A 22,066-nucleotide genomic window follows, 5' to 3' on the forward strand; every position below is an offset into this window, starting at 1 on the left:
TTCTTCCAAGCACCTTTAAAACAAAGCATCCTATTCCACAGCTTTCTTATAATTTGGAAATCTTCCAGCCCTCAGTTGGCTCTGTGGAAATATTTAATCAAAGCCAAATGGGTCATCTTCTGTGCCCCTACCAATCCTTGCTGTTTTCCTGTGGTTTCAGTTTAGTTATTGAGGCCTTACCATCACAAGGCATGCTGACTGTTACTTTGGAATCCAATGAGATAAATCATTGCTGAACACAACAGGGCTTCTTTTTGGGATTTAAGAGACAACTGCAAAATGATCCCCGCCAAAATTCTCAGGATTGGGTGCACAAGGGGAAATGTTCTGTGAATGGTTCACCTACGAGAAAGTGTTTCACAAGAAGAGGACCAACCTAAGGAGAAATTTACTGACTGTGAGAACAATTAATCAGTGGGACAGCTTTGCCTGCAGAATAGCAATAGCAGTTTGACTTATATCGCTTCATAGGGCTTTCAGCCCTCTCTAAGCGGTTTACAGAGTCAGCATATCGCCCCCACAATCTGGGTCCTCATTTCACCCACCTCGGAAGGATGGAAGGCTGAGTTCAACCTTGAGCCGGTGAGATTAGAACCGCTGAACTGCAGATAACAGTCAGCTGAAGTGGCCTGCAGTACTGCACCCTAACCACTGCGCCACCTCGGCTCTTGCGGTGCTCCAACACTGGAGGTTTTAAAGAAGAGATTGGACAATCATTTGTCTGAAATGGTATACGGTCTTCTGCTTAGATTACACGACCTTCAAGGTTCCTTCCAATTCTTGTTATTCTGTTATTCTGCTGGCTGAAAAAGTTTGGAATCACCTTTATGCAATTTTGAACATCTGGAGCATATTGTTTACAAAATCACCATCTGGCTTTGTTCTGCTTTTTAGCTCTCTGCTGGGCTACGGAGGAAAATTGTCCCAGAAGTTTAAATGCAGGATCCTGCAGAGCTTAGTGCTGTTTTGGATCTGTCTAGGGAAAATGATCATGTTTGGGAAGACTGCAGTGTAAGAGTTCCCTAGAGAATTACTGGATATCAATTAGCTGGCAAGTAATGGTTGTGATACATGGCACAATGAATGAACCCGCAAAGCTCATCCCAGCATATAAGGCCCTGCCAGGACTCTTTTAAGACTCTGGCAGGTACAGGAACAAATGGTCCATTCTTTTTTTTCCCCTTCTCAATGAATTTGATGTCAATCTAATTTATTGTCTATACCTTTGTTGGCTAAAGAAATCTATGATCCAGTAAAATAGGAGCTGTGTAGAAAAACTATAACTTCACTGACTGGTTTCACTGAGCTGAGTGAAAATCAGCCATATTTTGGGTGATTGGTCTCTTCATATATAGGAACCCCCAAATACCCTTTCAGCCACGAACCCACCTGCTAACTGAGAATTATTCTTTGATCTTTTTTATTATCAGAGACAGAGGTGGGTTCCTACCAGTTCGCACCTATTCGATAGAACCGGTTCGTCAAATCTACCAAAGCGGGTAGAAGAGGTTCCACCAGTGGACCCGGAAAGCGGGCCACACCTACAGAAGAGGCTCCAATTTTTTTTTGAAACCCACCACTGGTCCTTGGATATGATTATTCTACACTATCATGCTCATATTTATAAAACTCAGTGCCTCTGTGAAAGGTAAGGATGACTACTGCGTTTGTGGTGCAATCAGAACATTGTGTGTGTTGAAGTTGTTTTAATGCAAACCAAAGATGCCTTTCAAAAAACAAGTTTACATCATATTCTTATGCATGCCAGTGCTGTGTGTGAGGTCATTTAAGGTGGTTCTGACAAGTGTCGTCAGCATCTTCATATCCGGTCACATGGGCGGCAAGCCACTCCCATCCGGTCACATGGGCAACAAGCCACTCCCACAAAGGGGGCCACACCCACAGAGTAGGTTCAAATAATTTTTGAAACCCACCACTGATCAGAGAGTTCTATTGTAGAATCCCGGAGTTGAAAGGGACCATTAAGACTGAAAGGAATGAATTGAAATTAAAACATTCCAGAGAAATAGTCATCAAGCATCTGCTTGACCAAATGCAATGAGGGGGACCTGACCCCCTCTCTGGGTGCTCAATGTTACTGTTGAACTGCTCTTAATGATAGGAAGTTTCTTTGAAAATTAAATCAGAATCTGCCTTCCTGTATCATGACACTACCGTTATGGATTTTGCAAATCTGGAAACCAAGGGGACAGGACTTAATTTTCTGGTGTGCGACATTTGATCAGGTATTTGAAGACTGCTACCATCTTCTCTTTCTGTCAATATATTTTATCTGACTTTACAGGACATAATTTCAAAATCCTTCCTGTGATCCTCTTCAGGGAATGGCAGCAATTTATGTGACTTGCTAACTTCCTTCAGTCTTCACGAAGACGTGTTCCTTTGCGTAGCCAATTAAATTCCAACGTAACTTTTTCTGTGATTTTATAGAATTTTTTTTCTTGTAATTGTTGTCCTTGTAACTGGGGGGCCCTGTTGGTATCCGCAGAGGGTCAAAACACAGAAGATGGTGGCTTTGTAAGGGACAGAGTTGGTATTACAATAGCATTAAAACAGATGTTGTCATTTTGACAAAATATCTGGTGGCTGAGATCTACATGACTCCTCTGCTTCTTAATAGCTTGGCTAGTTGACTTACAGATTGCTAACCTTGATATGATGATCTTAATGTCCTATAATATGGGATAGCTATTCCATTATTCAAGTACATCCCTTGTTTCATTTATTAAAATAAAACCTCTCTTCTAGTTTACTCAAATCCACACACTTCAAAATCACTAAGGCCTAAAGACTCTGATTCAAAAAAAAAAACCTGGAACCATTTATTTAAAGACTTAATCTTGGGGGAATTCTACACCAGTCGTCTTTCAGGTGAAGGGGACACCTCCCATTTAAGAACAGACTGAGCTTATTTTTTTCACTCGACGTACAGATACCTCCAGGCCCTTTCTACCAGGTGACAGAGTGGAGATGCTAGGAAAGAAGTAGGGCAGGCTCGCCTTTTTGAGACTCACTATAGAAATAAAACAGTTATACTCACCGTAAAGGAGAGTGCCATTTAAAGCAGTGGTCTTCACAGTCAAGTAGATGGTCACTTTGGTCCATTCTTGCTCTGACACAACTCCATCCTCCAAAAGGGATGATAGTGAAGGTAGTTCTAAATAGGAGTTTCCACTGAATGATGGGAAGAATAACGTTGTATCTGGAGCAAACAAAAGTAGATGACATATACCATAGGTATCGTGCAAGGAATGGCAAGAGAGATACTTGTCACACAGGCCATTCCTCTTCCCTTAGGATATTTTGTTTGCTATTTTTTTTAAAAAAAGAATGATTTTGATGAGAGCTTTATGGTTTTTTTCAGGGCATCCTGGATATGATAATAATTATTCATTGACTTGTAAGCACCATCCCCCTAATTGTACATAAAAACACAGAAGACTATGAGGAAGCTCTTCTTTTCTCTGTAGAGAACTAAATAAGACTTAAATAAGACTTAACCATGTCGCATGACGTATTGTGATGTATCATGGTGGTTTTTCCCTTTGTAAAACTGGGGTGAGTCAGTGTGGCCTGCATGTAATGCACCCGGCCCACAGGCTGCCATTTTGACAGAAAACATTTTAGTAGGTTTCCGATTTGAAACAAATCAGATGATGACTTGGTTGATTAATTGCTGTAAAAATAATTTAGAAATGGTGTAGTGGGTCTTGGTTTGTTCTAGCAAGAAAGTTCTTATGATCAGAGACCCAAAGGATTAGACACAAACAACCTCCAATCAAATCACCTTTTATTAGTTAAATAAACGTTTTGTGAACAAATTCTAAGCCCGACTAGAATTAAAATCTTCTAAACTACAGAGAATGTAATTGTTGAAAACAGAATATTGGATAAGGACAAACATTATCTTTAAATGAAACTAAATTAATAAATCAGCAGGCACGTCAGGATAGTCTAGGAAAAGACCAGTCAGCATTTTAAAAGACAATAGAGAACCATGTTTCTTTATAATATGCAAAAAAAAATGAAAAGCTTAAACACACCTGGCAAAAGCACACATTAAATCAAGGAGAACTGGATATATGGGGTTGTGCATAGTTTATAAATACTGTGATTGTCCCAATGTTGGTATCTGCCTTTGTGAGACAAATCCAAACATCATTGCTGAATAAACATTTCTCTTTATCCGCTAACCTCATCTACTCCCAGAGTGCAGAGTTGTTATTTCACAATTGTGCATTATTGGCTTTGCTTCTACAGAATTTGCATGCCCAGAAATGTACAATTACTATTTCAACAGGATGCATGCTAGCGCAAGTAAAATATAATAATTGCCCAATTTTAGAAAATGACAACATTCAGGTTTTCAACTCGGTGGGCTTTGAGTTAGGGCGAGGAGGACCCTGAATTGCTAAGGGACTCTCCTCTTCCTCCGCCACACCAATATTTCTCTTCATAGGTCATAGGCCAGATTTAAGGAGGATGACAAACTCAGTAAGGATACAGATAAATCTGGTGGGACAGCTACTTTTATTGACAAAATAGGCTATTTATAAGATATTTGGTGTCTTGATTTTTTTTACTGTTGCTGGTGAGATATTATTTACAGAGTCTCTATTACTCCTATAAGCAATGGTGGGATTCAGCCAGTTCGCACCTATTCGGGAGAACCGGTTGGTAACTTTCTAAGCAGTTCGGAGAACCGGTTGTTGGAAGAAATCTCCTTTTGTTTTTCCCCACTTTACAGGGCTAATCCTGTAAGGAAGGCAGGAAGGAAACATTCTGTTGTTGTTTCTAGCCTAATCTTTATTGCCCTGCTTACAGAAACTGCCTCTCCGGTTAACCCTTATTACATTCTAACAGCTAAGATGAAGCGCCCATCGACCTGAGTGATATTGAGTTGGCCACGCCCACACAGTCACATGACCACTGAGCCACGCCTATCAGGCTGCTCAGTAGGGCAGAGAACTGGTTGTTAGATTATTTGAATCCCACCACTGCCTAGCGGTAGTCCACGCAGGAAGCACAAGCTACGCAGGAAGAAAAATCATCATTACTGAAGAGGTATTTTTAAACAGAATCTTGCAAGACTAAAAGTATTTCTTCCAATCTTCTTCTTCCACGCTAGCACCTACGCCCAACTGCTTCCGGTCAGGTGCAAAGGTGCAGAGACAAAAAAATGACCTTGGTCTTCTAGGAAAGAATGACAGCAATACATTCCACAATCCTACTCCTGTCTATTCCCCCCTCCCATCGACTATACTAATGAAACAGCATAATGAAATAAGAGAAAGTGTGGCAGGCCAAAATTCTAAAAGGAATATAATTGCAGGCCTGACATATGGATTGGCAGCACAAAGTCACAATAGGTAGAAGCATGGAAAATTAATGTGTAGTTAGTTTAGATTGATCTATCTAATTAGGGGTTTTTTTTCCCCAAAATTAATGTGTAGCGATGGAAAATAAAACCAGGAATTATTCCCATTTTCTGGTCACAGGATCTGTGTCCCAGGGAACAGCCAGGGAGAACAGTACATCCTCTTTCTGGTTTCACTGTGTTATTAGGAGAGAAAGAGAAACTTTAGGGAGAGGGGGAAAAAAAGAAATGGGATGCTCTTCCTGTTTTAAATTTTTCTTGTTCGAGATTTCGGAGTGAAGTTACTTAAATAATTGAAAGTATTGGTCACACAACGTTGGTTTTAATAAAAAAAATGTACAGATGTGGAACCCTAACCCAAATATATATTAAGCTCAGCACTGTACTCGGCTTCTGTAACCGTAACACTATGATTAATAACTTGTGCCATCAAATACTGCTGGGAATGAAGGACTCCTGTTTTTCCTCTGGAATAGGTATTTTATCCTAACTTGCCGATCCCAGTCCTTCAAAATTGAGCCTGGCAAATGGTGCAGTTTTAACAAATTAAAGAAAAAGGGATTGTTGTATTCCCTTGATGTTGTTTCTCCTCCCATCTAGCATCGCCTGCTGGCAAGAAAAATAAGCATCAATCATTCCCCTTTGTGCCTGGCAGGGAAAGAATGCATCGGTAGACAGAGATGCTTAGAATGGCTGGTCTACTCTCTTGTCAAGTTTCAGATTTGCAGGATCAGTCTATTCCTAAATATGGGAGCAGTTTCCCAAAATTCCATTTAATCTGTGACCTGAAACAGAAAGAGGAATAAGAAAAGAAGAAGGGAGTGGAGCGAAGTTAAAGAGAACTATTTTACTGCTGCTTTGCGTACTAGTTTCGGTTGGTTTGTTTGTTTATTAGATTTTAATACCATCTTTATTACTTCGTAAGTAACACAAGGTGGTGAATCAGTGGTGGGTTTCAAAAATTGTTGGAACCTACTCTGTGGGTGTGGCCTCCTTTGTGGGAGTGGCTTGCCATCCATGTGATTGGATGGGAGTGCCTTGCTGCCCATGTGACCGGATGGGAGTGGCTTGCCGCCCATGTGACCGGATATGAAATTATGAATTAGTACTTAGGCCGGTCCAAGTAGTTATTCAGAAGTTAGTGGTTAGAAGCAATCGTAAAGCAAGATATGGAATTAAAACCAGAAATATTTTGTTGGCTATTTGAAAGGGAGTATAATATATATTTAATTTTACACATGTTAGCAGCTGCTGGAATTGTGTTTGCACAACAGTGGAAAAACAGAGATATGTAAATGAATAAATATTACAATGTGCAGGAATAAATAGATGTAGATGTAGATGTAGATAAATTTATTTATAGGCCGCCCTTTTCCCTGAGGGGACTCAGGGCGGCTTACAACGTATAGGGAAGGGAGTACACACAATGACATATAAAAACAGTACGTAATTAAAAATAGAAGCAACATTCATTCATCATTCGGGAGGGGACGGATTATAATCTTTAACCCCAGGCCTGACGGGATAGCCAGATCTTGAGGGCTGTGCGGAAGGCCTGGAGGGTGGTGAGGGTACGAATCTCCACGGGGAGATCGTTCCAAAGGGTCGGAGCTACTACTGAAAAGGCTCTCCTCCACGTGGTTGCCAGTCGACACTGACTGGCGGATGGAACTCGGAGGAGGCCTAATCTGTGTGATCTAATAGGTCGCAAGGAGGTAATTGGCAGTAGGCGGTCTCTCAAGTACCCAGATCCACTACCATGGAGGGCTTTATGGGTGGTAAGTAGCACCTTGAAGCGCACCAGGAGATCAACAGGTAGCCAGCGTAGCTCGCGGAGGATAGGTGTTATGTGGGCGAACCGAGGTGCAAATAAATTGACAATTAAAATCAAGAAGGCTTTGAATACTTTTTCACGTGGGATTGGTTTTAGCAATTGCCAACTAACGGAAACAGAAATTAGAAATCCAAAAGTATGAAAGAAAACACCAATTATGTAAGGAAAGGTCCCTAAAATGTATAAGGAAATATTACTAGATCGTTATTAATGCGTAGATAACTGCGGGACATTACCCACCCACCAGTGATGGGTTTCAAAAAATTTTGGAACCTCTTCTGTAGGTGTGGCCTGCTTTCCGGGTCCACTGGTGGAACCTCTTCTAACTGGTTTGGTAGATTTGACGAACCGGTTCTACCGAATAGGTGCGAACTGGTAGGAACCCACCTCTGTGGTGGATGTATATAATACTCCTATTTTCCTCACGACAACCCTAAGGGATGGGGTGGGCTGAGAGAAAGTGACTGACTTTCGTGGCTAAAGGACTGGAACTTAACCAGAAGATCAAACTGTCTCTCTCTCTCTCTCTTTTCCTTGCCCCCCTCCAAAAACAATTTAAAAAGTCTAAAAATAGTGAAAAAAAGGTCATGTAGGCAGGAGAAAGCTCATAATCCTTGTAGTAGGGAAGACCCAATAATACAGGTAATCCTCGATTTATAACCCTATGTTTAGTGGCCGTTCAAAGTTACAATGGCACTGAAAAAGTGACTTATGGCCATTTCTTAGACTTACGACAATTGCAGCATCCTTGTTGTCATGTGATCAAAATTCGGGTGCTTGGCATCAGATTAATATTTATGACGGTTGCAGTGTCCCGGGGTCATGTGACTTTCTGATAAGCAAAATCCACGGGGAAGACAAATTCACTTAACAACTGGGTTACTAATTTAACGACAAGAATGGTTCACTTAAAAGTTGTTGCAAGAAAGGTCATAAAATGGGACACCACTCCCTTAATGTCTCACTTAGCAACATCAATGTGGGGCTCAATTGTGGTTGCAAATTGAGGACTACCTGTGCTCAATTTCAATGAGTAGTTGAACTTGTCGAGGGCAAGGAGGTGGAATGTAGATCTCTCCCTCAAGTGAATTTTAGCCCATTTTTCAACTGGTAAATCCGCACGGAAACCTTGAGGGAGACACCACCTTGCTGAAGCCTCCACTTGTGTGGTAAAGAGGCAAAGTGTGGGAGTTGGCTTCCTCAGCCTCTCTCTTTCCTGGTTTCAAATGGCCTTCTGTAGAACTCAGAAGGACACAGTGGCTAAGACAATGAGCTTGTCGATCAGAAAGGTCGGCAGTTTGGCAGTTTGGCAGTTCGGATCCCTAGCGCCGCGTAACAGAAGGCGCTCCCGTTACTTGTCCCAGCTTCTGCCAACCTATCAGCTTGAAAGCACATAAAAATGCAAGTAGAAAAATAGGGACCACCTTTGGTGGGAAGTCAACAGCATTCTGTGTGCCTTCGGTGTTTAGTCATGCCGGCCACATGACCACGGAGACGTCTTTGGACAGCGCTGGCTCTTCGGCTTTGAAATGGAGCACTGCTCCCTAGAGTCGGGAACAATTAGCACATTTACCTTAGAACCTACTCTGTGGGTGTGGCCTCCCTTGTGGGAGTGGCTTGCCGGCCATGTGACCTGGTGGGAGTGGCTTGCTGGCCATATGTTTTCTTTCTTTCTTTCTTTCTTTCTTTCTTTCTTTCTTTCTTTCTTTCTTTCTTTCTTTCTTTCTCTCTCTCTCTCTCTCTCTTTCCTTCCTTTTGTCTCTCTGTCCCTTTTTTCTTTCATCTCTCTCTCACTCTTTTTCTTTCTTTTTTCTTTTTTCTTTATTTATTTCTTCCTTTCTTTCTCTTTCTCTCTCTCTCTCTCTCTGTGTCAGTCTGCCTCTCTCTCTCTCTCTCTCTCTCTCTCTCTCTCTCTCTCTCTCTCTCTCTCTCTCTCTCTCTCTCTCTCTCTCTGTGTATGTGTGTGTGTGTGTGTGTGTGTATGTGGCAGTGTGGGTTTCAAAATTTTTTGGAACCTCTTCTGTAGGCGTGGCCTGGTTTCCGGGTCCACTGGTGGAGCCTCCTCTAACCGGTTCAGTAGATTTGACGAATCGGTTCTACAGAATAGGTGCGAACTGGTAGGAACCCACCTCTGCTTAGAATTCAGGTCTAGCAGTTTCTCAAAAGAACGTTCAATTTGCATAGGTGAGGAGACTAAGTAGGACCTAAGACCAGGGAAGATCTTCAGAAAGTGTCAGTCAGTTATTACTAAGGCAGGTGCATCTGTGGAGGCCAGGTGCCTCTCCTGTGTCCCAAAACAAAATATTTATGAGGTGACCTGCAACCAGAAGGAAGGAAGAGAGCCACCATGGGATGAAACGGCCATAATGAGGTAGGCTTGTAGTGACAGCAACGCAACAGCAAGAGGACACAGCATTAAAAAAAAATATTCATTAGCTTTTGTGTCAAGGTTAACAGGAATATGAGGATGAGCTCGCTGAGACTTCATTTTAAAATACCCTTTCTTTTTCCCGACTTAATCGAGAAATGTTGCTTAGCTGAGCAACCAATAAAAAAAATCTTAAATTATTTGATAAGTAATAATCTCATAAAATAGCCCATTCAGATACACACACCCAAATTACCAGAGCAGCTGATAAATAGCGTATTTATATAACCACTAGAAAATTTGCTCCTTATCAAGACTATGTTAGCTCCTAAAATACACGGTCTATTTTTTGAAAAGTAAAAATAGATTGGCTTGCTCTTTTCCCTTTCTTAGACTTCAGTATAAGGGGATGTAAAATTGTACTCTGATTCAGGCATACTGCAGTGCTTTACAGAACACTAATGAGAAACCTTCAAAAATATTTGAAGTCAGCACTGCATCAAAATTCATAATCTACATTTTTATTGACCTTAAACACAGCGGGTAGAGCTATATCAAATTTGTTATGTGCAAAAAATAAAACTGGAAAGGAATAGAATCAATTTCTTCAGTCTATGCTTAAAAGATAATAGATTTTTTTTTAAAGCTTCAGGAAACCATGAAAGAATATATTCAGTCTTGAGGAAGGAGTGTTCAGATACAATATGGTGAATAGGGAAGGTCAAAACAATATTATGCCTGGTTTATTTAGGGTGACAGGCAATTAAACTCCAAAGGTCAACATATCACCTTTCAGTTTGTCGTGGTGCAGTTGGCTCTTAGGGATGCATTTAAAAAATAAATAAATTCTAGACAAAAATACTAAAACAACCCACCCTCCAGGAGAAAGAATATGATATTTACAACAGCTAAATGGATCAGAGTCCATTAAGGCAGTATTTCCCAACTGCGATGACTTCCATGGATGTCAACTTCAACTCCCAGAATTCCTCACTCAAGGTGACCATTCCTGAGAATCCTATGGATGTGGACTTCAACTCCCAGAATTCCTCACTCAGGGTGACCATTCCTGAGAATCCTATGGATGTAGACTTCAACTCCCAGAATTCCTCACTCAGGGTGACCATTCCTGAGAATCCTATGGATGTGGACTTCAACTCCCAGAATTCCTCACTCACGGTGACCATTCCTGAGAATCCTATGGATGTGGACTTCAACTCCCAGAATTCCTCACTCAGGGTGACCATTCCTGAGAATCCTATGGATGTGGACTTCAACTCCCAGAATTCCTCACTCAGGGTGACCATTCCTGAGAATTCTGGGAGTTGAAATCCAGCCATCTAAACATTTCATAGGTTGGGAAATCCTGAATTAAGGAGTGGCAGCCTTACATGATGTAACATCCTAAGGCCTCAGAAACACTGCTAGCCCTCACAGCTTTGAATACAGACCCCAGACTTACAAAGATTGTCACAAAAGAGGGACAAATATGAAATACATGACATGAGAGCAAACATATTGTCAACATTTAATGTTAACTGCAATGAATTTGATATTATTTATATTTCAATTGAGTTGATGTCCAAATACCACCCAATACTTCCTAAAGTCCCCCTTTCTTTTATCTCCATGCCAGAAAATCAGGGTTATTGGTTGTGTTGAAGAGAGTGATTGACCCAAAGAAAACCAATGGGTTTTCTTGAATAAAAACTTTGGGGTTCTCTTAATCACCAAGTCAAGTGGTCACATATATAGTAGCGGGGATTGCCATATGTTCGCTGGAAAATACATTGACCAGATAGCTTTGGACTGCTATTTAACCTCTGGATGTAGATTTGTAGCCCAGATGTGCATGCAAACTGGCTGTGTTGCTTTTTTTCATTAAAAAAAAAACCCCACCGGTGTATTTGTAAGGAAAGGAAACACAAACTATTATATTGGGATTTGAAAACAAAAATCCCGTTGTAGAGGAAAACATTTTTCCTTTCAGCATTTGCTATATCATGTTAAGAATTCAAGCCCAATGAACCATATAATAAAAAGATTACTCAATGTTGCAAGATATAAACAGAATTTTGTATAAGAAGGACTGCTTGTCAGTGCTCGCTGATAGGATATTTCCTGTCACTAAACCGGGTGTGATTTTTTTCCCCTTTTTCTTTTGGAAGAAATGTTTGGATATTATTTCAGACTTTTGATTGACTGACAGACTGATTGGTTGGTTAATTATGTTTCATAAAATTGATAAATTATTAGAGATATTATATAGATTTTTCTCCAGCAAGATCTGTACACAATCTCATCCTTTATGTCTCCCATATGTGCACCAGCTGTGGTGAGATTCAATTTTTTTTTACTACCGGTTCTGTGGGCATGGCTTTGCAGGGGTGGCAGGGGAAGGATACTGCAAAATCCCCATTCCCTCCTCATTCTCAAAATTTCCACTACCGGTTCTCCAGAACCTGTCAGAACTGGCTGAATGCCACCTCTGCTGTAACCTCCTACCTCTTCCACATTACAGACATCTCCAGAAAGCTAAATTTTCAGATAACGTGTCTGAAGTATGATCATTTGAGCATAGTCATCTGTGCCTCAAACGAGAACTCTGAATTGCTTTGTTCTATGCTCCAGTTGTTTGCCAGGAGTCTTCTCCAACGCTAAGGTTCAAACATGTCAATACTCTCCTGCTTCTTTAAAGTCCAACTTTTGCTTCCATAGAATATCATAGGGGAAACCATTGCCTGCATAATTCTGATCTTGGTCGGTAGGAATGTATTTTCCAAGGCCTTCATAGATGATGTACCAAATGCTAGCCTCTGGCATATTTCTTGCCTGCCCATTCCTTTACTATTGGTAGTTAACCCCCCCCCCCAAAAAAAAACCAGAAGCTATCCATTACTTTATGATCTTAATTGTTAATTCTAATGCTGGTTGCTATACCTTTTTGATTAGTTTGGCATTTATATTTAATCTTAGTCATGTTATTTACTTTGCTGTTTGACTTTCATTACTGGAGCATACAGATCATTTGCATTTTCAGCTAATATCCTCAGCATAATTCAGGTTATTGATATTTCTTCCTCCTGCTTTTCAACCATGTCCTTCTTCTAAACCAACTCCCTTTAATATATATTCTACATGTAGTATGCAGCAGTGGTGGGATTCAAATAATTTAACAACCGATTCTCTGTCCTAATGACCATCTGGGTAGGTGGAGCTCGGTGGTCATGTGACTGGATGGGCGTGGCCAACTCAAGGTCATTCGGGTCGATGGGCGCTTCGCCTGAGCTGTGACAATGGCAATAAGGGTTAACCGGAGAGGCAGTTTCTGTAAGTAGGGCAATAAAGATTAGGCTAGAAACAACACTAGAATATTTCCTTCCTGCCTTCCTTACAGGATTAGCCCTGTAAAGTGGGAGAAAATGAAAGGAGATTTCTTCCAACAACTGGTTCTCTGAACTACTTAGAAAGTTACCAGCCAGTTCTCCCGAATGGGTGCGAACCGGCTGTATCCCACCACTAGGTATGCAGCTTTGCCTCACCCCTTTGCCCTTCTAGAGCTAGCCTGTTTCTCCATGTTCTACCTGCACTGTGACTTTCTGACCTGTGTATTAGGTTCACTTGAGCCTGCATCTCTTGTTTATCTCTTTGGAAGAAAAAGAAACTCAGTATATCAGTCAAACTGGATTAAATGCTCCTTGCTATTACATTGCTCACATTTCTATTGACAGATGACTTGGGACAGTCATAAAGGTATGTACCTCTTCTTTAGATAGAATGCAGGCTTATTTACAACAAGTCCTATTTGTAATTTGTAAATGCACAAAATGACAAAATCATAAGTTTGGAAGGTATTTTGGTGAACTGCGCATCCGGCTCATTGTCCAGGAATCCTGACTACTCCAGACAAATGGTTTGTTTCCACCGATGGAAGTTATAGTTTATAATTCAGCACTTACAATTCCAGGTTAAAACGCAAACTGATCACTGGTTACTGTTTCTATCAACTGTACTTGATCTTATCAACCTCCGTGGCCCGTCAAAACCGCGCCCGACTGAACCGCGCCCAATTAAACCGTGTCGCTGACATCATCAACAGGGCAACAACAGCCAGCGCAGAGAAAGAAGGGCGCTTTAAATAGCGCTTTGAAAGAAAGACGATTCAACTTAAGGTAAGGGTTAGGTTTAGGATTAGGTTAAGGGTTAGGGTTAGGGTTAGGTTTAGGGTTAGGTTAAGGGTTAGGTTTAGGGTTAGGTTTAGGGTTAGGTTAAGGGTTAGGGTTAGGTTTAGGACTAGGTTAAGGGTTAGGTTTAGGTTTAGGTTTAGGGTTAGGGTTAGGTTAAGGGTTAGGGTTAGGTTTAGGGTTAGGTTAAGGGTTAGGATTAGGTTTAGGGTTAGGTTTAGGATTAGGTTTAGGGGGGTTAGGTTTAGGGGTTAATTTTAGGTTTAGGGTTTACAGCGTGCTTCTGTCTCCGCGCTGTTGTCGCCCTGTTGATGATGTCAGCTACGCGGTTTAGTCGGACGCGGTTTAGTCGAGCGCGGTTTTGTGGTGGAACCATCAACCTCAGCTGCAGGTTACTGATTCTCATTCATTCCATTATGGGTTCCAAATAAATTTCCCACACAAACCTTATCTATCTTAATTTGGGTGGAAAGAATACATAGAACAAAGGGTCATCTGCATATCAAAGTTTATCCCCTTTCCCAAGAGCTGAAGTATAACCTAGACTGACTAATAGAAAATATTAATATGTGATTTGAACCAGTGGTGCAATTCAGCTGGTTCGCACTGTTTCAGTAAAATCAGTAGCTACATTTTTTGTGGAGTTCAATAAACCGGTTGAATACCATCCATTTCCATCCCTTCGGCCTGCCTCAGCCTGACCCATGGGCCTGCGCATAAGGTGGCATCTCAGGGCCAAAGGAGTCGCAGGGTCGAGGAGAGTGCTAAAGCGAGAGGGTTTCCTGCCTGCAGTACCCATGCTGGCTGTTTCTTTTCTCCATCGCGTTTCTCGCCAAAGTTTGTGGGACTAAAAAAAAAGTTCAATCAATGAATTCCAAATCTCACAAAAGTGGAATTGATTGATTGAACTTTTATTTTTAGTTGCAAAACCTTGTTTCCCTGCAGACGATGGCAAGAAACATGACAGAGAAATGCAACAGGCCTGAAAATCAGGTAGGCAAAGAAATGCTTGGGGGAAGCGAGGGCATCTCAGCACCACGCACTGAAATGGGCTTGTTTCTCTCCAGCAGTTGCCCAAGCCCATTGAAGGGAAGGCTGGCATCTACCGGCAATTAAACGTGGTGGCATTCCAGCTCTGGCCGGGAAGGTGAAGTTGGCATGGGTGCTGCAGGCAGGACACAGTGAGAAACATGACCGAGAAATGCGACAGAGGTGGAAATCAGGAAATAAATGCTTGGGGGAAGTGAGGGCATCTGGCCAGTGGTGGGTAGGGCAAGCTCCCCCGTGTGGCACTGCATTGCAATGGAGAAATGGGCAACGGAGCTGCCGGCATGAGGGAAGGAGGCGGCTTTCCCTCTTTCTTCTCCCTGCTCTTCCTCCTTCCCTCATGCCAGCTTTCCTATTTCTCCATTGCAGCATAGTGCCCAGGATCCACTTTGATAGCGGAGAGGGGGTTAATTTAGCAAGCAGTTTACTCAGGGTCAAGTTGGCCATTACCAATAGCAATAGCAATGGCAGTTAGACTTATATACCGCTTCATAGGGCTTTCAGCCCTCTCTAAGTGGTTTACAGAGTCAGCATATTGCCCCCAACAACAATCCGGGTCCTCATTTTACCCACCTCGGAAGGATGGAAGGCTGAGTCAACCTTGAGCCGGTGAGATTAGAACCGCTGAACAGTAAGCTGAAGTGGCCTGCAGTACTGCACCCTAACCACTGCGCCACCTCGGCCATTGTGGGAGGCTTGTCCTCCATGTGCAGTGGAGCTGGAGGAGGGGATGGGCCATGCCTCCAAAAACAGCCAATCTCAACTTGGGTGAGCCAGTTGTTAAATTATTTGAATCCCACCACTGATTTGAACACTATTTGATCAAAAACCCACATTATCCAGTATTATGCTTTAAACTATGGGGAACTCACAAGCAAGTTGTGAAAGTATTAGACCTTTTCCTTGGTTGACCTCTCTTCTAAAAGAACTGGTATTCTGTGGCCTGTTCCTTTTAGTTATTGAAGCTAATTGTCATTGACAAAACGTTGTTCATAAAATAGTCAGAGATATCATTGTCACATCTTGAAGTAATGAATTTCAAAAACTAAACATAGGCTATGTAAAGACATATTTTTTAAACTCAAAACTGCTATGCTCTGGCAAGATGGTTCTGTGCTGGTTGACTTGGAAATATGCCCAGTTGTATTCAATGAGATTGATTCCCATCTTATTAGTCATAGGATTTCAGCCTTAACCCAACCTGTGTTTTAGAACTGCCACTAATACTGACTGTAAAAATCAATGATCCGAATCACAAACTAATTTCTGGTATTCTACGGTGACTTGCTTAGCTATTGATTGCAAAATACAGTCTAATCTATAAAGAGAACTTACTTGGTTCATGTAGCACACAGATCTTGGCTGTATAAATGTACTATACACGCTCTTTGTCAGGCTGTTCGATCGAATCTAAATTAATTTAAGTGAAGATCCACTGATGAAACTTAGTGCTCAGAGAAATGGGGGGGGGGGATTTTAGAAGACATTCTGAGCAAGGCAAGTAATTAATGCAGAGATTTGAAGGAAGAAATGTGCAGACCAGTTCCCTGTTTGTGACTATCAAAAATCTCTCAAGTTACCAGTCCTTCTGGACACCCCAAGAAGTCCCTACATCATTAACTTTTCATGCTTTGCATGTCTTGTCTTATGACAGTAGCAGAGGTGGGTTCCTACCAGTTCGCACCTATTCGGTAGAACCGGTTCATCAAATCTACCAAACCAGTTAGAAGAGGTTCCACCAGTGGACCCGGAAAGCAGGCCACACCTACAGAAGAGGTTCCAAATTTTTTTGAAACCCACCACTGGTCCTTGGATATGATTATTCTACACTATCATGCTCATATTTATAAAACTCAGTGCCTCTGCGAAAGGTAAGGATGATTACTGCGTTTGTGGTGCAATCAGAACATTGTGTGTGTTGAAGTTGTTTTAACGGAAACCAAAGATGCCTTTTAAAAAACAAGTTTACATCATATTCTTATGCATGCCAGTGCTGTGTGTGAGGCAATTTAAGGTGGTTCTGACAAGTGTCGTCGGCATCTTCATATCCGGTCACATGGGCAGCAAGCCACTCCCATCCGGTCACATGGGCGGCAAGCCACTCCCACAAAGGAGGCCACACCCACAGAGTAGGTTCGAACAATTTTTGAAACCTACCACTGGACAGTAGCATAAAATATCTATCAGAAAATGGCAACAAAAGAATTCAGAATGCTTCCTCGAAATGCATTTTATAGGTGGAATAATGAAAAAGGAATAGTAAGAATGCAATCTAACAGCTCAAGTATCTTAAATATACGTACATAACAATGAAGGAACAGTGGGGGAAGTGGGCAGTGATAACAAGTGCCATACATGTTGGAGAGGGAGGGGAGACATAATAATCAAGGAAAATAAGGGGAAAAATCCCCCATAGAGTAAATGTAGTATGCCAGATAGCATAGAATAATCCAAATCTAATAATCTATGCAAGCATCTACTTCATATTATAAAGTCAAACATTAGATACTTCATGCATCCATGAAAATCACAAGCAAACTGGAATCAGGCAAGATGACATTAATAGCCTTTTGCAAAACTAGGCTATATATCATTGGTGGGTTTCAAAATTTTTTCGAATCTACTCTGTGGGTGTGGCCTCCTTTGTGGGAGTGGCTTGCCGGCCCTGTGACCTGGTGGGAGTGGCTTGCCGGCCATGTGTTTTCTCTATCTCTCTCTCTCTTTCCCCCCCTCTCTCTCACCTTCCTTTTATCTCTCTGTTCCTTTTTTCTTTTTTTCTTTCATCTCTCTCTCACTCTTTTTCTTTCTTTTTTCTTTTTTCTTTATTTATTTCTTCCTTCCTTTCTCTTTCTCTCTCTCTCTGTGTCAGTGTGTGTGTGTGTGTGTGTGTGTGGCAGTGGTGGGTTTCAAAAATTTTTGGAACCTCTTCTGTAGGTGTGGCCTGCTTTCTGGTGGAACCTCCTCTAACCGGTTCGGTAGATTTGACAAACCGGTTCTACTGAACTGGTAGGAACCCACCTCTGCTATATATATTCCTTAAAAGAAGTTCCTTTCAGAACAAATAGAACCTGGTCTCCAAGTTTTCCATTTTTTAAAAAAATAATTGAAACCCAAAGTATAATATTTGTTCTTGAGCTTCAATTTCCTTTTGCCATCATAACTTCCAGAAAAAATAAATTTATTTAATCTCAGTATTTGATTGGAATCCTTATAAAGCTAGATTAAACTGAATTTTAATAGGTCAGTGATAGCAAGACATAGTTTGGTAGTTCTTTGTCTATTGTACATTTTCTCTTTAACAAGTTCTTTCATTATCGTTCTCTCAAACATGGTCATTTAAAATATTATTTCAGAATAAAATATACTAAAACACTTCATAGACACATCGTAATGGTAGACTATTTTAAATCATCCCTTTGCTTTAATGAGAGTTATCTTAACACCCACAGACACAAAACTTTGACCTTATCGGGTTTATCAGCATATCTGAATTCTAACATAAATAAAAATACTTTTTTTTCTTTGTTGAAAGTTCTTTTCCTGATGATATATTATAAGCTTGGTTTGCATACTTACTACTCTGAACCCGAAGAAAAAGAGGGAGGTAGGATCTGTCAGTGTTCTGAATGAAAAATGGGAGGTCAGAATTTCCCCTCTTATGATATCTTATGGTTGAGTGCACTAGTGATGGAACACATTTCCCAATAAAAACAATGTCATCAGCACTGTGCTCAATAGAGAATGATCTGATTCATGCCATTAAGGGAAAATCCAATGCATTGTTATCTCTACTGCACAGAAAACCTTTAATTGGCATTATCTTAAATGTCAAATTCTTAATAGCCTTAAAACATTGTCAAAATTTCAATAGAGGGCACACTTATTGAAGTTCTTTGTTTAAAGCAAGCTAGTAAAAAAATGTAAATATCGGAGGATGCATTTTACTATACTGCTATAGGGAAAAAGCTATGGCAAATCTAGACAGCATACTAAAAAGCAGAGACATCACCTTGACAACAAAAGTGCGTATAGTCAAGGCTATGGTTTCCCCAGTTGCAATGGATGGCTGTGAAAGTCGGACCATAAGAAAGGCTGAGCATCAAAGAATTGAAGCCTTTGAACTATGGCGCTGGAGAAGACTCCTGTGAGTCCCTTGGACTGCAAGGTGATCAAACCGGTCTGTCCTAGAGCAGGTCAACCCTGATTGCTCTTGAGAAGGCCAGATCCTGAAGATGAAACTTAAATACTTTGACCACCTAATGAGAAGGAAGGACTCACTGGAGAAGAGCCTATTGCTGGGAAAGATTGAAGGCAATAGAAGAAGGGAACGACAAAGAATGAGGTGGCTGGATGGAGTCACCAAAGCAGTAGGCGTGAGCTTAAAGGGACTCCAGAGGATGGTAGAGGACAGGAAATCCTGGGGGAATGTTGTTCATAGAGTCACAATGACTTCACAACTAACAACAACAACAACAACAACAACAATATAGGGTAGTGAAAATACCTTTCCATAAGGCAGTGGAATGCCACAGACATAAATAATAGTGGTCGGACTATTGTTATTCCACTCTGTTTCGTTCCAGTGCAGCAGTAGATTCCTTGTGTAGGACACGGATTTGCCACCTGCTCTCCAATGCCTTTTTTAGAAGCCTATTGGACATTGGGCTATCCAAATAGCAGTTGATGAGAAGTTTGACCCAGGCAAACTGGCAGAAGAACTTAGCATGTTTCTTTTTGTGCTGCCAGACAACCAAGTTTGAGATTAAAAAAAACAAACCACCTTGATACCAGGTTGGTTAGAAAACCAAGGCTGGCATCTACCGGCACTTAAACGTGGTGGCATTCCAGCTCTGGCCAGGAAGGTGAAGTTGGCATGGGTGCTGCAGGCAGGACACAGTGAGAAACATGACAGAGAAATGTGACAGAGGTGGAAATCAGGAAATAAATGCTTGGGGGAAGTGAGGGCATCTGGCCAGTGGTGGGTGGGGCAAGCTCCCTGGTGTGGCACTGCATTGCAATGGAAAAATGGGCAACGGAGCTGCCAGCACAAGGGAGGGAGGCGGCTTTCCCTCTTTCTTCTCCCTGCTCCTCCTCCTTCCCTCATGCCAGCTTTCCCATTTCTCCATTGAAGCACAGTGCCAGGATCCACTTTGATAGCGCAGAGGGGGTTAATTAAACAAGCGGTTTACTCAGGGTCAAGTTGGCCATTGCAGAAGGCTTGTCCTGCATATGCAGTGGAGCTGGAGGAGGGGATGGGCCATGCCTCCAAAAACAGCCAATCTGAACTTGGGTGAGCCAGTTGTTAAATTATTTGAATCCCACCACTGATTTGAACACTATTTGATCAAAAACCCACATTATCCAGTATTATGCTTTAAATTATGGGGAACTCACAAGCAAGTTGTGAAAGTATTAATTCTTTTCCATGAGAGGTTGACCTCTCTTTTAAAAGAACTGGTATTCTGTGGCATGTTACTTTTAGTTATTGAAGCTAATTGTCATTGACAAAATGTTGTTCGTAAAATAGTCAAAGATATCTTGATACCACGTTGGTTAGAAAACCAAGGTAGTTCCCATTATGCCAGAGAGTAGGATTGGTTTGTTAATGGGAGTAAATCTTCTTGCACTCAGAAGTGCTCTGCTTCTCACAAGATTTTATATGAAGTCTTGTCACTGAAAACAAATCTGGACACTTTAGATGCTGTACGCATAAAAAGTGGACAACTACATTATTATTGTGTTACTCTATTACTGTTAGCTGTACAAATGGACACGGATAAAAAGTGGACAACTACATTATTATTGTGTTACTCTATTACTGTTAGCTGTACAAATGGACACGGATTTTGAAGAAATTGATAAAAGGAACTCTGATTTCAAAACAGCAGAAAACTGCATATGCATGATTTCATCAAGGGAGCACAGAATGTACTAAAGACTAATTATGTCACTTATAAATATATTAACTTATTAGTCATGGTGGGAGTTTCATATCGGGAACCCAATTAAAAAATAAACTTTAAGTACACGGTTGGAGATGGATGAAGCATGTGAATCAATTAAGAAGGTATCATTTGTTTTGGCAAGTGTAGAAACATTGAAATAGCAGAGTTGAAGGAGACCTATGGGTCATCTTGAACAGTTTCACCCCTTAACACCAGAAATAGCCATGACAGATTATACTACAGTAGAAAGCACATAACAAACAACTGTTGGGTCTAAAGAAAGATGCTATTGTGGTTAAATTACTCCTGAAGCCTGAACAAACTAAGCTATATCTTTGCTTGTTGGGGTGTGCAAAGGTCCTTACAATATAAATCTTGTGAAACAAGAGTGAGGGTTTTTTTTTGTTACCCCTTCTGTTGTGAGTAAATGACTCCCAACTAGTGATGGAGGAACCAAAGGAATGGGCCAATTACACAGAAAACAGACAAACCCTGATAATGTTTTTCCCTGAAAGAAGATAGTGACATATAAATCCAGGTAGGAAGGAGTTTGTTCACTTAAGGTCTCTTTATAAATAGCGAGAACAGAGGTGGAATCAATATGGCATGATAGTAGAATACCAAATTACAAATCTACCTTGTATTTGGAACTCAGAAGAAAAAGCCTAGGTGTCAGACTGCATAAGAATGTTATGTCCGAGACAGGTCAATTTCCTGCAATAATGAAGCAAGGCTTCCTTATCTTCCTTTCTATCCATCCTTACAAGAGTTCCTAAAGAACAGTGAATTATTTGTCCAGTGCATTCTGAGACTTCCCCACTAAAATGGGATTTAGGTGGGTTCTTACCAGTTCGCACCTATTCGGTAGAACCGGTTCATCAAATCTACCGAACCGGTTAGAAGAGGTTCCACCAGTGGACCCGGAAAGCAGGCCACATCTACAGAAGAGGTCCCAAATTTTTTTGAAACCCACCACTGGTCCTTGGACATGATTATTCTACACTATCATGCTCCTATTTATAAAACTCAGTGCCTCTGTGAAAGGTAAGGATGACTACTGCGTTTGTGGTGCAATCAGAACATTGCGTGTGTTGAAGTTTTAACGCAAACCAAAGATGCCTTTTAAAAAAACAAGTTTACATCATATTCTTATGCATGCCAGTGCTGTGTGTGAGGTGATTTAAGGTGGTTCTGACAAGTGTCGTCGGCATCTTCATATCCGGTCACATGGGCGGCAAGCCACTCCCATCTGGTCACATGGGTGGCAAGCCACTCCCACAAAGGAGGCCA

Source organism: Thamnophis elegans, chromosome 4, assembly GCF_009769535.1.
Source record: "Thamnophis elegans isolate rThaEle1 chromosome 4, rThaEle1.pri, whole genome shotgun sequence".
NCBI lineage: Eukaryota > Metazoa > Chordata > Lepidosauria > Squamata > Colubridae > Thamnophis > Thamnophis elegans.